The sequence below is a fragment of the Apium graveolens genome, chromosome 11 (genome assembly GCF_009905375.1).
Source record: "Apium graveolens cultivar Ventura chromosome 11, ASM990537v1, whole genome shotgun sequence".
NCBI lineage: Eukaryota > Viridiplantae > Streptophyta > Magnoliopsida > Apiales > Apiaceae > Apium > Apium graveolens.
The window spans coordinates 26568014-26581360 of NC_133657.1; positions in this window are offsets into that span (position 1 = coordinate 26568014).

The window sequence follows — 13347 nt, forward strand, 5'->3', positions numbered from 1 at the left end:
ATGATTTTGTTAGAGTAGCTTTATATTTTACAGGAGATAGAGTAAAAGCTGATCCTAATATAGTTCACTATGCTAGATCCTGTCAGCTTATTTTTAATCAGTGCTTTCCTTTTATCCTAATCCCTGCTAACCAAATTGTATCACTATCTAAGCTTACAAAAAGAGATTTTTATGATTTAATTTACAAAGATAAGGAGAGGCCTGCTCCTGCACCTCTAGGGATTCCAATATTTTCCAGGGACTTGCTAATTGCAAGGATTCCTCAGACTTATGCACAGTGCAAAGAGCTAAGATACATGCAATTACTGTGGGGAACCCCTATAGATAACCCAAGCTCTACAACCCAAATAGAATCCCAAACACAAGCCCCCTCAGGTATCTCTCAAAAGGCATCTGTTTTAAAATCAAAGAAGGCGGCAAAATCTGATGCCCCTCAAGGATCAGGAATTAGGCCTTCTCAGAAGCCACACTCCAAATCTACTGAGAAGCAGGGTGGAAAGCAGCCTCAAATTTCACAATTCCTTAAACCTTTTACCACTATAAAAAGACAGTTTGTGGCTTCTATTTCAGACTCTGATAAGGAAGACATTGTTCCTCTTATATCCAAGTTTACAAGTCTAAAGTCTGAACGAGTAACAACTGGCCAAAGTTCTTCCAAAAAGGCGAAGTTAATAAATACTGATGAACAGGGCACAACTGAATCTCAAAAAAGCCAAAGAGCCATAAGGGTGAAACAAATGTTGATGCTCCTGTTACAATCTCTGATTCCCCTGACAAGCATAAAAGGAAAGTAAGAGAAGTTACATGAGCAGGTGGAAAAGATTGTGAGAAGATTGAAGAAGAAAATCCGTGTATTAGCAAGAGAGAAAGTTGCAGAATCTCTTTTTGGACCAAGCCCACAAGAACCTATATCTCAAAATGATACATCAGCTGCTAAAGATCCAGTCCCACAAGAACCTTCAATTCAAAAGGTTGAAGAAGACTTAGATGTTGATCATGATACTGGTGAAGGTCTGTTTGCAGAACCTGATGATCTATTAAAGTATGATGTTGCACCAGACTCTTCATTTGTAGCACATGAGGACTTTATAACTATTTTTGAAGTTCGTCCAAAAAAGAGCACACAAGAACTTACTACCACAACTCAAGCTTCATATGTAGTAGCATATCTTATTATCTCTTCAATGATTCAGAAAACCTAGCCTCTCAGAAGTGTAGCTTTTAATGCTGATACAACTAGAGTGGAAATGCTAGTTGATAAAGCTGGACAAATTCACAGTATCATACATATAGATATTATTCTTGAAGTTTAGCTTATCTCTTATATGCTAATGGATTCTCAATCTCCAGCTGCACAATGTATAAATTCTTATCCTTCATTATTAGTATTTACTTAAATACTGATGTTATATCAAAGTTTAATGTTACCTTAAAGTCTAATAGGATGACCATGGACAATCCTTTATCTAGGGATACCCCTGATCATGTGACCATGTCATACTCTTCTCAGCCACCTCTTATTTTTATAGGACAAAATTTTTTTAGCCTCTCATGTGAGATTGAGAGAAAAGGTTTAGAGAAAAATAGAAATTTGGAGAGGCAGGATCCTTACCTAGTAAAAAGAGAGGTAGTTGAGGGAAATAATTTATATAATCCTAGTGAGCAAAATCTGACTCCCAAAAGTCATGTTAAAAGTGGTGTGAGGAGTAGTGAGACTACTCTAAAAGAACATAGAGATTTAAGTGGTTACTTGTTTTTTTGCAGGTTCTTAGAGTATACCAGACACATATGTTGTTTTGCAGTCTATAAACCTTCAGAAAACTCTGTTGAATATTGTGCAAGTGCTGATATTTCCTATCTATACACCACAAATTGTTATAATTCCTGTTGTGACTGAGGAAGTACAACAATCCATTCCTACTTCTACCCCATCCTCAACTTTCCCCGTTGCTGCTCAAACTGAAGTTGCAGAACAATACATTCCTTCATTACCTGCACATTCACCTGGAACTGAGATATTATAGCTAAATGCTGATACTTCAGTTCCCATGGCCACTATGCATGAAGGTGCTGAACTACACATAAATGTTGATACCTTAGAAGTTTCTGAAGCTGTTGGTTCTCACACTGCTCCATTGACCAATTTAAACTCTGATGTTGAAGATGAAGTAGCTCAGAAGTTAAAAGAACCGATAACTGATGATGAATCTGATAATGATAAAGATGAGTCTGGTGATTGAGATGACATTGATGTCTCAAAGATCAATGTGGATCTAGATTCTGATGAAGATATTGAAGAGATCATATTTCCTGAAAACATGCAAGAGAAAGAAAGGCAAAGGTTGTTAGCTTTCAGAATTTATGAAGTCACAGAAGCTTATGAAGCTGAAGAATGAAATTAAAAATGGAAGGATTATACATATCCTATTTCTATTCATAATGTTTGTCAAAACTTGTAGACATCTGAATCTCAAATCAAAAGTCCTTTGCTTGCTCATCTAAAGGCAACTACATTAATGGTAAAGTCTATTCACTATACACAAGCTAAGGCTCAAACTCAGATGGATGCTCTTAAGGATGCTTTCCATGAAACAAAGGTCAAAAGTGAGTTTGAAGTCCGAAAGCAAATAAAGCCTCTATTGGATAGACAAGAAAAACTGGAAGCCAATCAGTCAAGGTTGGAGGCTAGTCAAGCTAAAATGTATGGTTAGCTGGATGAGGTTTAGGAGTCTCTAGAGCTGATAGTCTTTATATTTCTTGGTGATGATTCTAAAAGGGGCAGATTATATCAAAGTCTAAATGCAAGCAGCTCAAACAGTCAAATATTAATAATATAGATGATGCTCCTGATGGAGGTAATAAAAGGGGAAAAACACCAAGGAGTAAATGTGGGGATCTAATTGGATCTAGTGGTGTCTCTAAGACCACTAGCCAATCTAGAAAGGTGGACGTAGAGGAGATGGAAGAAGAAGTGGAAAATAACAAGTCTCAAAGACTGTGCTCATAAAGGAGCTGACTACAAATGTGATTACAACTAACAAAACTCTGATAGTCACAAATGCTAATGAAGACCATGCTAATCTGGAGTTAGAAGCTGGTGAAGCTGGTGCTGAGGCTAGTCAGTTCTTACAAATATTGAAATTCAAAGGAAGAAAGACAATTCTACACTAAAGAGATCCAAAACTTCTAGCTTTTGATGCTGAAGTAGGTAGAAGAATGTTTGAAAGAGAATGTCTAGATGTTGATATTGAGCATATCAGACAGCTAGAAGAAAATTTCAAACTACTAAAAGTTGATACCACAAACTCTGATGTTGTCTCAACGTATAATGATGTGCCAGGAAGACAAAGACCAACTAAAGGAATTGTAATCAAAGAAGTCGGCCAAACTGCAGAAGTTGAAAGACATGTTCTAAGGTCCCAAGCTATTTTAAATGCTGACATGAGATATAAGGGGAACGAGAAAGTTGGTGAAACCTCAAAGCTTGCACTAGAAGACTCAAACTCTGATTCTGACATCTCAACCCCTTACAAAGTTCATGTTGAAGGCATTCTACTAAAAGCTGATTAAAATGCAAAATTAACCTCTGACGTTGCTCAAGTTAAAGAAACAAAAATTCTACCAATCACAACCTCTGTTACTACTCATGTTGATGATAATACTGCTCAAGACATCACATCTGATAATAATAGTCCTGAAGGAGGCTCAAACTCTGATACATAGTGCTCAAAAACTTATAATCCTGAACTTACTTTTGAAGAAAATAAAAAACTACTGTGGGGAAATAAAACACCAGCACCAAAGAGAGATTTTTCTGAGACCATCAACAAAATCTACAGTGGTAATTCACGATTTAGAATGGCTAGAAGAATGGGTGGTTTAGGTTTTCCCAATACTGATAATTACACATGAAATGCTTTAATTCTAAGGGAGCCAGGGAATAAGTGAAAATGTGAAGCTTGAAGATCTACAAAATATTATATCAGTTCAAATTATACTTGATTTATGACACAAATAAGATAAAAGAAAAGATGTTGTATATTATTGAGACAAGCAAAAGGTTGAAGATTTCACAGGAAGAGATGCGAGACAAAACATGGAAAGAGTTGGAATATATCATAATTTTACTAAAGGTAATCAACTCTACAACTACGAGGAGGTCTACTTATCAGAAGGACTTGGTACCCAAGAAGTAGAAAGGAATGCTCATCAAGTCAAAATTCATTCCAAAATATATTGATGAAAATGGTCACATTATTGATATCCCTATATGAGGAGATAGAGTAACTACCTCTATTAGGATAAAAGTTCTCACTTTTAATCTAAATGGTAAGAAAGTTGGTTTTCTGGAGCTAGATAACTTGTCACTTGGCAGATCCAACTTTCATGACCTCAGAGCATTTATCTATCAAAATGATGAATCAATTGAAGAATTGAAGGCTATCAAACAGAGAATGGAAATGTATTTGAATATTCTTGAAGAAAATCTACTCAAGAAATTATTTGATGATGCTACTAGTTTTACCAAAGTTCAAGACTGAAGATAAAGTCTGATACATTGAGAATAAGATTGTACATATGTTTATATTTCTTCATTTAGATAGTTTTGACGTCATCAAATAAAGAACTTGTACATATTTTCATAATACAAAAGTTAGGGGAGATTGTTATATATGATTTGATGATATCATCATTTACCATCAGAGTTTGCTACTGGAAGTTATCAGAGTTTATCAAGCTTATCAGTATTTAACAGGTCCGAGTTTAATATCAGAGTTTGTCAATCGGCATCTTTCAAGACTGATTTCCAGGAAGTAACTAATTATATCTAGAAGACTTTGATTTATAGAGATATGCCGGTGTAGGACTTCTTTACTTATTGTAGCAATTAATACTTGGATATGTATTAGAATTCCCTATTCACTTGTAACATATCTTTTATATTGATTGTGTAGTTGTGCAGTATATAAGCACATGTTAGGTTAACACTATATGTGTAGAGCATTGATATATCATACATATAACCTAGCAGCTCTCAAGGATATCTGTTCATCCTTTGAGTGAGTATTGTAATCAATTTTTATTCATTAAAATAAAAATTGTTCTTATCTGTTGAGTTTTTTATTTTGATTTGATTTTTTAAACTGTATTCATCCCCCTACAGTTGATTTAAGGCCTAACACGTATAACGTAGTCTTGTAGTTATTTTAACTTTTGTTTTAGTTTTATCTAATCTGGAACTCCTTCAAGCCCATAGAGTCTCTTTACGCTAAAGTTGCAGGTTGTACATGTTACTTTTTTCATATTTTATGAATATCCTAGTTTTCCAAAATAAAAAAAATAAATTATGGTTTATAATAAATTTTAGCAAGAATAGAAAATATAAATTTTCAATTACAACATGATTTATTTTACTAAAACGTTATAAGTAAAAATAGGAATTTCAGAATCTAATCAAAATAATTTAAAAAGGTTTTGCTTATTATAAAGTTTATTATCGTAATTTATTTATTTGAGGTTACTTTTTAAGAAAAATAAGAATATTAGAATCTTTTCGACAACAGCCCGGTAACTTAGGTAGAACTATAATTAAAAAATATAATTATAAGAGTCTTTAGCATTATTATGTATTTTCTTCTGATGTCAATATATCAGTTTAAAATATTAGTGCTATTTGTTGGATAATTTTCGGTTCGGGTATTTTTGATTTCGAATCTCCATCAAATTTTATTTTTTAAATTATTTTTGGTTTGAATAATTTTTTCTTCGAGTTTAAACGATTTCTAGTCAATATCAAATATAATATTTCAGACAATTTTTGGTTAAATTTTTTGTTCGGATAATTTTTGGATCAGATAGATCGGTTTTTCGGATCGTAATCAGGTTTGACTCTAATTTTCAAATTTTGGTTCGGATTGGATCATTTCGGATTCGATTAAATTCCGGATTACCAATTTTGGATATAAAATTGGATCTCGGTTCCACAAATTTCGGTTGTGTTTTTTGGATTTAGACACATTTTTCCAGGTCTAGTTACAGATAATAATCTTTCTTTCATTATGCTATCATCTTCACCGGGTATTCAGTATAAAAGACCTTGGTCTCTTGCGTTATTTTATGGGCGTCGAAGTTGCCTATTATAATAATAAGATTTCCCTTAGCCAAAAAAATTCAGTAAAGAGCTCCTGTTTGATTGTCCTTATGACTTACCATAGAAAGCTTCCACACCATTACCATTGAACCTTAAACTCATATCTGATGATGGTACACTCTTATTAAATCCATAGTTGTATTGTTCTTTAGTGGGTAAACTCAATTATCTCGCCAATACACTTCCTGATTTAAACTATGATGTCCACATCCTAAGTCAGTTCATACAATCACCCCGTCCTTGTCATCTTAATGCTCTTCTTCACACATTAAACTGTGTATCCACCTCTCCTAATCAGGGTATCCTTCTTCAAGCCTCTAATTCTTTAACTCTACAACCTTATTCAGACAATGACTGGGCTGCTTATCCCATGTCTCCACAGTCTAATGTTAGTTACATTCTCTTATTTGGAAACTCTCCTATAGCCCGAAATTCTAAGAAACTGACAACCATTTCTCGTTCATCTTCCGAATCTGAATACTGTGCCATGGATTCAGCTGCAACTGAGGCTACCTGGACTGTGCGATTATTAAAAGAACTTGGTGTTCATGATCTCAAGCCTGTCACTTTTACATTATGATAACCAGTCTGCCATTCATATTGACAAGAACCCTGTATTCCACGAGCGTACTGATCACATCGATATTGATTGTCCTTTCACCCTTGATAAAGTTCTTAAGGGCCTCATTAGTCTCACATAGTTTCCTACTCAGAATCAGGTTGCTGATACTTTTACAAAGATCATCCTCTTGCCACAGTTTCAGTTATTGCTCTCCAAGTTGGGCATGTATTTTACCCTTCAAAATTTGGGGGAGTGGGTGTTGAGCATTCGCTCACAGATCCAAAAGTCACCAGCACAGTAGAGGAGCAAAGGTAGTGCATAGATCGTTCACCACAATTTATTAGTCAAGATAGTATAATTAAGCATCCTACTTGACACCATTCACATTTCCTATTTATAGAAGTTAGGTGTATAGTTTTAGAAAGCAATGAACACTGTTATAGTATAGATAGGATAACTCAGTAGCAGCCTTCAATTCGACGTTATCGTCACCTGAAAGATAAGGCCAAAAACTTGACTTTACCAATTCTCTCTTGAGACATTTTTTACACATTCTCTCTCTCTCTCTCTCTCTCTCTCTCTCTCTCTCTCTCTCTCTCTCTCTCTCTCTTGTTTTTAGTCAAATACAGGTTTATCTTTTTGATCAAGAAACTCTGTTGTTCTATTGAAATTTGATCAATAACAGCAAAAATAACCCTCACCTCGAGCTCGACCAAGGTTCGACTCGAATGCGACTGGGCTCGAACTCGACTCGAACTCAAAATATAAATACATATTCAAATTTGTATTTTTATATATATTTATAAGTAAAAATGAAGATAACAATAAGATTAGCTCCTAGTTTTTTGGATACGTCATATTCGACATTTGATTTGTAATATTTTTAATATAATATAGATTTTAGAAATGGATAGGTTAACAGTAAAATCTTAGCAACCTTTTTAGTAACACTAATTTATAAACTAAAAAGTATATTTCCAAAAATTGTCAATTAAATTATAAATTAAATCATAATTTGTAAGTCTTAATTTCATTACCAAAACTTAATACACACACACACAAATATATATATATATATATGTGTGTGTGTGTGTGTGTGTGTATGTGTCATTAAGATAGAACATCATTTTCTTATAAATTCGTATAATTATTTATTTCCTACTAATGCTTTTTATAGTTAAAATAAAGTTTAGGAGATGAGTGTTTTAAATGTAATACTACTTTACATATTATATTTAAATATGTCTCAGGACTATCTCATAAGCGGATTATTATTAAACATAGTAATTAAATTTGTAAAATAGGTTTCCGAACTATCTCTTCTAAAAATATTAAATACTAATTTAGCATGACTTTAAAAGTACGTTTAAAAAATTGAGTAGTTCGAACTCGACCCGAAATTAACTGGACTCAAAAACTCGATTAAATACTCGAACTCGCGACTCGGTTAAAATATGAGTCATGTTCGGTCAAGATTTGTTGGGCTCGATTTTTCTTAGACTCGACTCGATAGAAATAAGTTCGAACTCAAACTCAATAATGAAATACTCAACCCGACTTGATTCGAATTACAGCCCTTTATCCAGCGGACAACTATTTCTTCGTGATAATAAAATATATGTGCATCTGTAGTTTTTGTTTACATGAATATTTGTATAAATATATATATAAATTATTATAAACCGACCATCCACATGAAATCTGCGTAAATTAAGTTCACATGATTTTATATATATAAAGGGATATGGATAAGTTATATATTTATTTAAACAAATTATTTTGACATAATACATAATTCACTTGTAACACACTTTCTCGTAATGATTTACATAGATGCTTGATCTCTGGCTAAAAAGAAGTTATAATTAGTTATATATATATAATTATGTAATATAATTGATTGCATCACAAGAGCATGTTAAATGGTGTGTTAGATTTGGTACTATAATTTTATAATAGTATCATAACATAAATCGTTTAGTTAATTGTATATTAAATATAGGGTTATATATCAAAGTACTAACCAAAGTGAGCTCCATATATCAAATAATTCATCAATATGAACGGGATCTCAAATGCACCACTATAGTAATGGATAATGACTGGGACATTAGCTTGACCAATTGACTAAACGGAAAATGTAACGCTGCTGACATGGAAGTAGACGTAGCATGACATGTGTAGTATACCCGATTAATTTTAGAAAATATTATAAAACAAAGGGTAAATATTAGAACTCAATCGTCATTTGGGGATAAAAACCCTAAAACAATCTGCGGCGCATTTGAACAGGTGCGATTTTTCTGCGATTCTTGTACGACTACTTCAGGGATTCTTGTATGATAACAGTCTTTGCATATTAAAATTAGGTGCATGTGTGTTTCGAATGCAATATGTATTTGTTAGTTTAGGGTTTGATTGTTTTAATTCGTATAAGTTGCATATTCGATTATGTCATTTAATCTTGTCTTATATTTGATGTATATGTTTTAATATATGTTTTACTTTCATGAAACAGTATGGAATCATTTGTATGTTTATGTGTGCATCATTATGGTGATTTGGTACACCTTCCTATAATTGAATACAAAGGGGGAAAGTTGATGTCGTTCCTGGGGTTGATACTCATGTGATCTCTTTTAGGGATTTAGATGATTTTTCCAAGGACTATGTGTATGACCCCTCTGATTTGATGTATTTTCAGACTGGCATGTATATTATTGATGGTGAGAAATTATTGTATGATGATAAAAGTGTTAGGGAGATAGTAGATATTCACAAAACCTTTGGTAGGATTGATTTATATGAAGATCACTACTGCATTGATGAAGTGATTAAGTCATCATTTGAGCAAAACTCAAATAAAACTGAAGATGTGGAACTAGGTGGGGATAAGGATTGGGAGGGGGAGGATGAGGACAGTTGTAATATCCGGGATATCACGTGTAATTATTTTTATCAATAAATAATTATTATGTGATTATTACGTGAATTTTGGTGAATTATTTGATGAGTGATATTAATATTTGGGTGTTTATATCTGATAAAATTAGGATATTTTAATTTTTAATTATCCAGAATAAAATATAGATAATTTTGGTATTTTTCTGGGAATTTTTGGATTGTTATGTGATTTTATAAGGATTTATAGAATTAATAATGATTATTTTTACGTAATTATAAAATTACTTTTTAGAATCAGAAATCGTCCCACTTCAACCATTTTTGCATTTTTACAACCCGAAAATCTTCAGAATGCTCCTTCCTAACCTAATATGATGATTCTGAACATTTTCCGTGTTTTGACTTTTTCGATCCGGGGTACGGTTTGACCTGTACGAGTCCCGGCGTAAAATTTTTGATACACTAATCATTTTATAGATCAATAAAACCCGTATTCTCAGAAGGCAAGTTATTATTACCTTATTTTCGTATAAAGTATTTTATAAGAAGCATTGTTTTGATAATTATCCAAATCTTGTATTAAATTGTATCGCTTTTATAGTTACTTAGCGGCTAAGTAATCTATTTTTGGATCTGATATGTAAATGTAAGTATGGGATTATTAAATAAATAGAATATGTGATGATTCTGTTAGCTGTGTGATGCCTTATTGTTAATTATGGGTAATTGTAAGGTACAGAAATTACTTGTATAATTAATTATTGAGTTGTATAAAATTATTTTGCTTTTAAAATGATTTTATTGAATATTTATTCACATAAATGCTAAAAGTGTTTTTAAAATTATTTTTGTCGCTTTATTATTTTATTTATTATTTTTAGGAGTTTATAAATTTAGAAATCAATATTGTATTGATTATTTATCTTTAAATAATTTTTTGATTTCATTTAATTATAAAATCAATATTTAATTCTAGAATTCTTCAAAAATTACGACATCCATATTTTATTAAGTTTGGAATATTTCGAGAATTTTAAAATTATTTCGGGAATTTTCTGGTTTTTATTTACCTGCACATCTGTTCGTTAATTTGCAAAATTCGGGTACGTAGCGCGTTTCAGGAATGTTTTAAAAACTACGAGAACATTATTTTACTAAGTCTTAAATTACTATTGAAATTTTAGAACTATTTGGTTAAATTGTAGAGTTATTTTTATTTGTTAAAATCTTGTTAAGTTCCCATAAATCTTCTTAGAAACGATGTACACAATATAATCTTATTTTATTACAACTCAAATATACTTTACAGGATCTTAAACAATTATTCGTAACATCTATATGAAGTTACAATAATTACTACTAACATCTTATACCTATCTGAATACTCTGGTCCACTTGAGACAATGCTGTAAGGGATTCTCCCCACGATTTTAATTGACTAAGTCCCACACCAGTATACTGGTAACCTGTTGTGTTGTGATATTTGAAAAAAGTCAAGAGTGAGCAATGATTCTCAACCATAATGTACAAAACAGTGGGAAAATAACTGTTAAAATAATATTTTCTCATATAATACGACGATTTAAAAACTTGGTGGTATACACCTTTTTCTCTTTAAATAGAATCAAATATTTTATATATATATCAAAATATCTTTAAAATGCTCTAGATATCATTATGTAATCAGAAGAATCAATCTTTTGGTGTTATACACCTCTTTTCAAAATAATAATTTTTGATTGACTTATTAGTCTGCAAATACCTTAATGGCAAACCCAGCACCTAGGCTTGAGTTACGGTATTGCATCTCAATTCCAATTGAAGGAATATAGGACTTTCACTGGAGCCATCGCATACGATGATCAGTCGTAATAAAAAAATTTGTAACCTTTTCTACTAGTAACATTCGGGCTATGTGTCTCATTTCGGGTATGCACACACTTCACAAGTTCCTGAGTACACAGAGTACCTTCGCCTGCGGTACCTTTGGTAGTCTCCCTGGTACTCTTCGTACTAGAGTCTACCCCTCCAAGTCCTTTGAAGAATTCTATCATATTTGGAGAACTCGAACTACATCGACGTTCCCCAAGCGTTTTGTTTGTTGATAGAAACAACTTATCTTATATGTGTATATATATGTGTGTACTTCCAAAAAATTTCGGAGGAAGTACTAAGGTAATGTGAGTTGACCGTTGTCAACAAATAAATAAATAGGGGGAGTTTCTTTAAAACTATAGTCAAAATATTTAAAATACGTCGCGATAACTTTTTCGACGATCCGAAATAAGTAGAATGATTTTCTGAAACTTTAAAATCAAGTCTTACTATTTTTAAATCAAATTAAATTATTTAATAAATATTTATAAATAAATAATAATTATTAAATAATTAAACCTTGAATAATTATATTTTAAAAGAATATTTGAAATAATATTTCTCAACTAATTTATGTTTAAATAATTAAATTAATTTTTAATAGATATAAGTAATCGAGTTTGAAATAAATAATTTTTGGAGAATACTTCTCCTATTTAACATGAATATCCAAAATAATATTCATTGTTCGAGTGATTAAATATAGTTGAGGGAATACAATATTTGGAAATCGATTTAAATAAATTCGAGGTATTTAATACTTCGCAAGTGGACATCGAGTCTATTGGAATAAAATAAGTACGGACTTTTAATCGTCCAAAACATCTCGGGATGATTCCTAGGTTTATACTTTATAAAAACTGACCGACTCTCGGTCTTACAACTTATACATCACGCTCTACTATAGCGTTAGTATTCTTAAATAAAAAAACCTCCGGAATACTTCCTGGTTTTCATCAAATTATACTGACCGATCCTCGGTCTAAAATATACACCTCATATATACAACGCTACTATCTAGCATTATCGATTTGAAATTCGGTTATATTCATATACCAAAATCATAAACAGATCGTATAATATTATATATCACAATTCATAAAATATCTTAATACAACATCATGTATATGTATAACATTTATTTGTTTATATATAGAATTTATTTAAAAACAAACACAACACAACAATTTTAAATGGTAGGGTTTGAAAACTTGCCTGGAGTCCAAGATACGTTTGCCGACTTCATCTCGTTCCATGTTTTCTAATCAACAAATATCTTAATCTTAATCAGTATTCCTAATCCTATCACCAACTCATATTTCTAGTAAGTACAATACTTCATAATTTTCAATATTCGACCGACTTGAAATAAGTATCGGTCCTTGGTCGAAACGGACGGTCAAAGTAGTCATCTAGAGTTAACTTTACCGAATGTTACTATTAAGCAACTAGCACTCTAAAATTTTTAATAAATCGAAAAATTAATATTTTAATATGAAACCACCTCGAGGAGCTTCTTGAGTTCTTTTAATATATATCATAAAAGTTTCATTTTGATCAAATGAGTTTAAATAGGTTAAAAGTATTTTAAAAGTTTGGTCAACTACGGAATTTTACTATTCATACCGCTTTCACTAAAACGTTGATTTCTCTCAACCCGTTAACTCAATTACTGTATTGTTTTCGCGTGCGCGATCTAGACAAAATTTAGAACACATATTTCAAAAAAAATTTCTAGTAACAGGGGTGACAATCCCGAAAAGGCAGTTTAATGGATGTTAGGTCACACACACACTGTAGAGGGGGTGAATACAGTGTAAAGTACAATCAAATCGAACTTTAATATCTCAAGTAA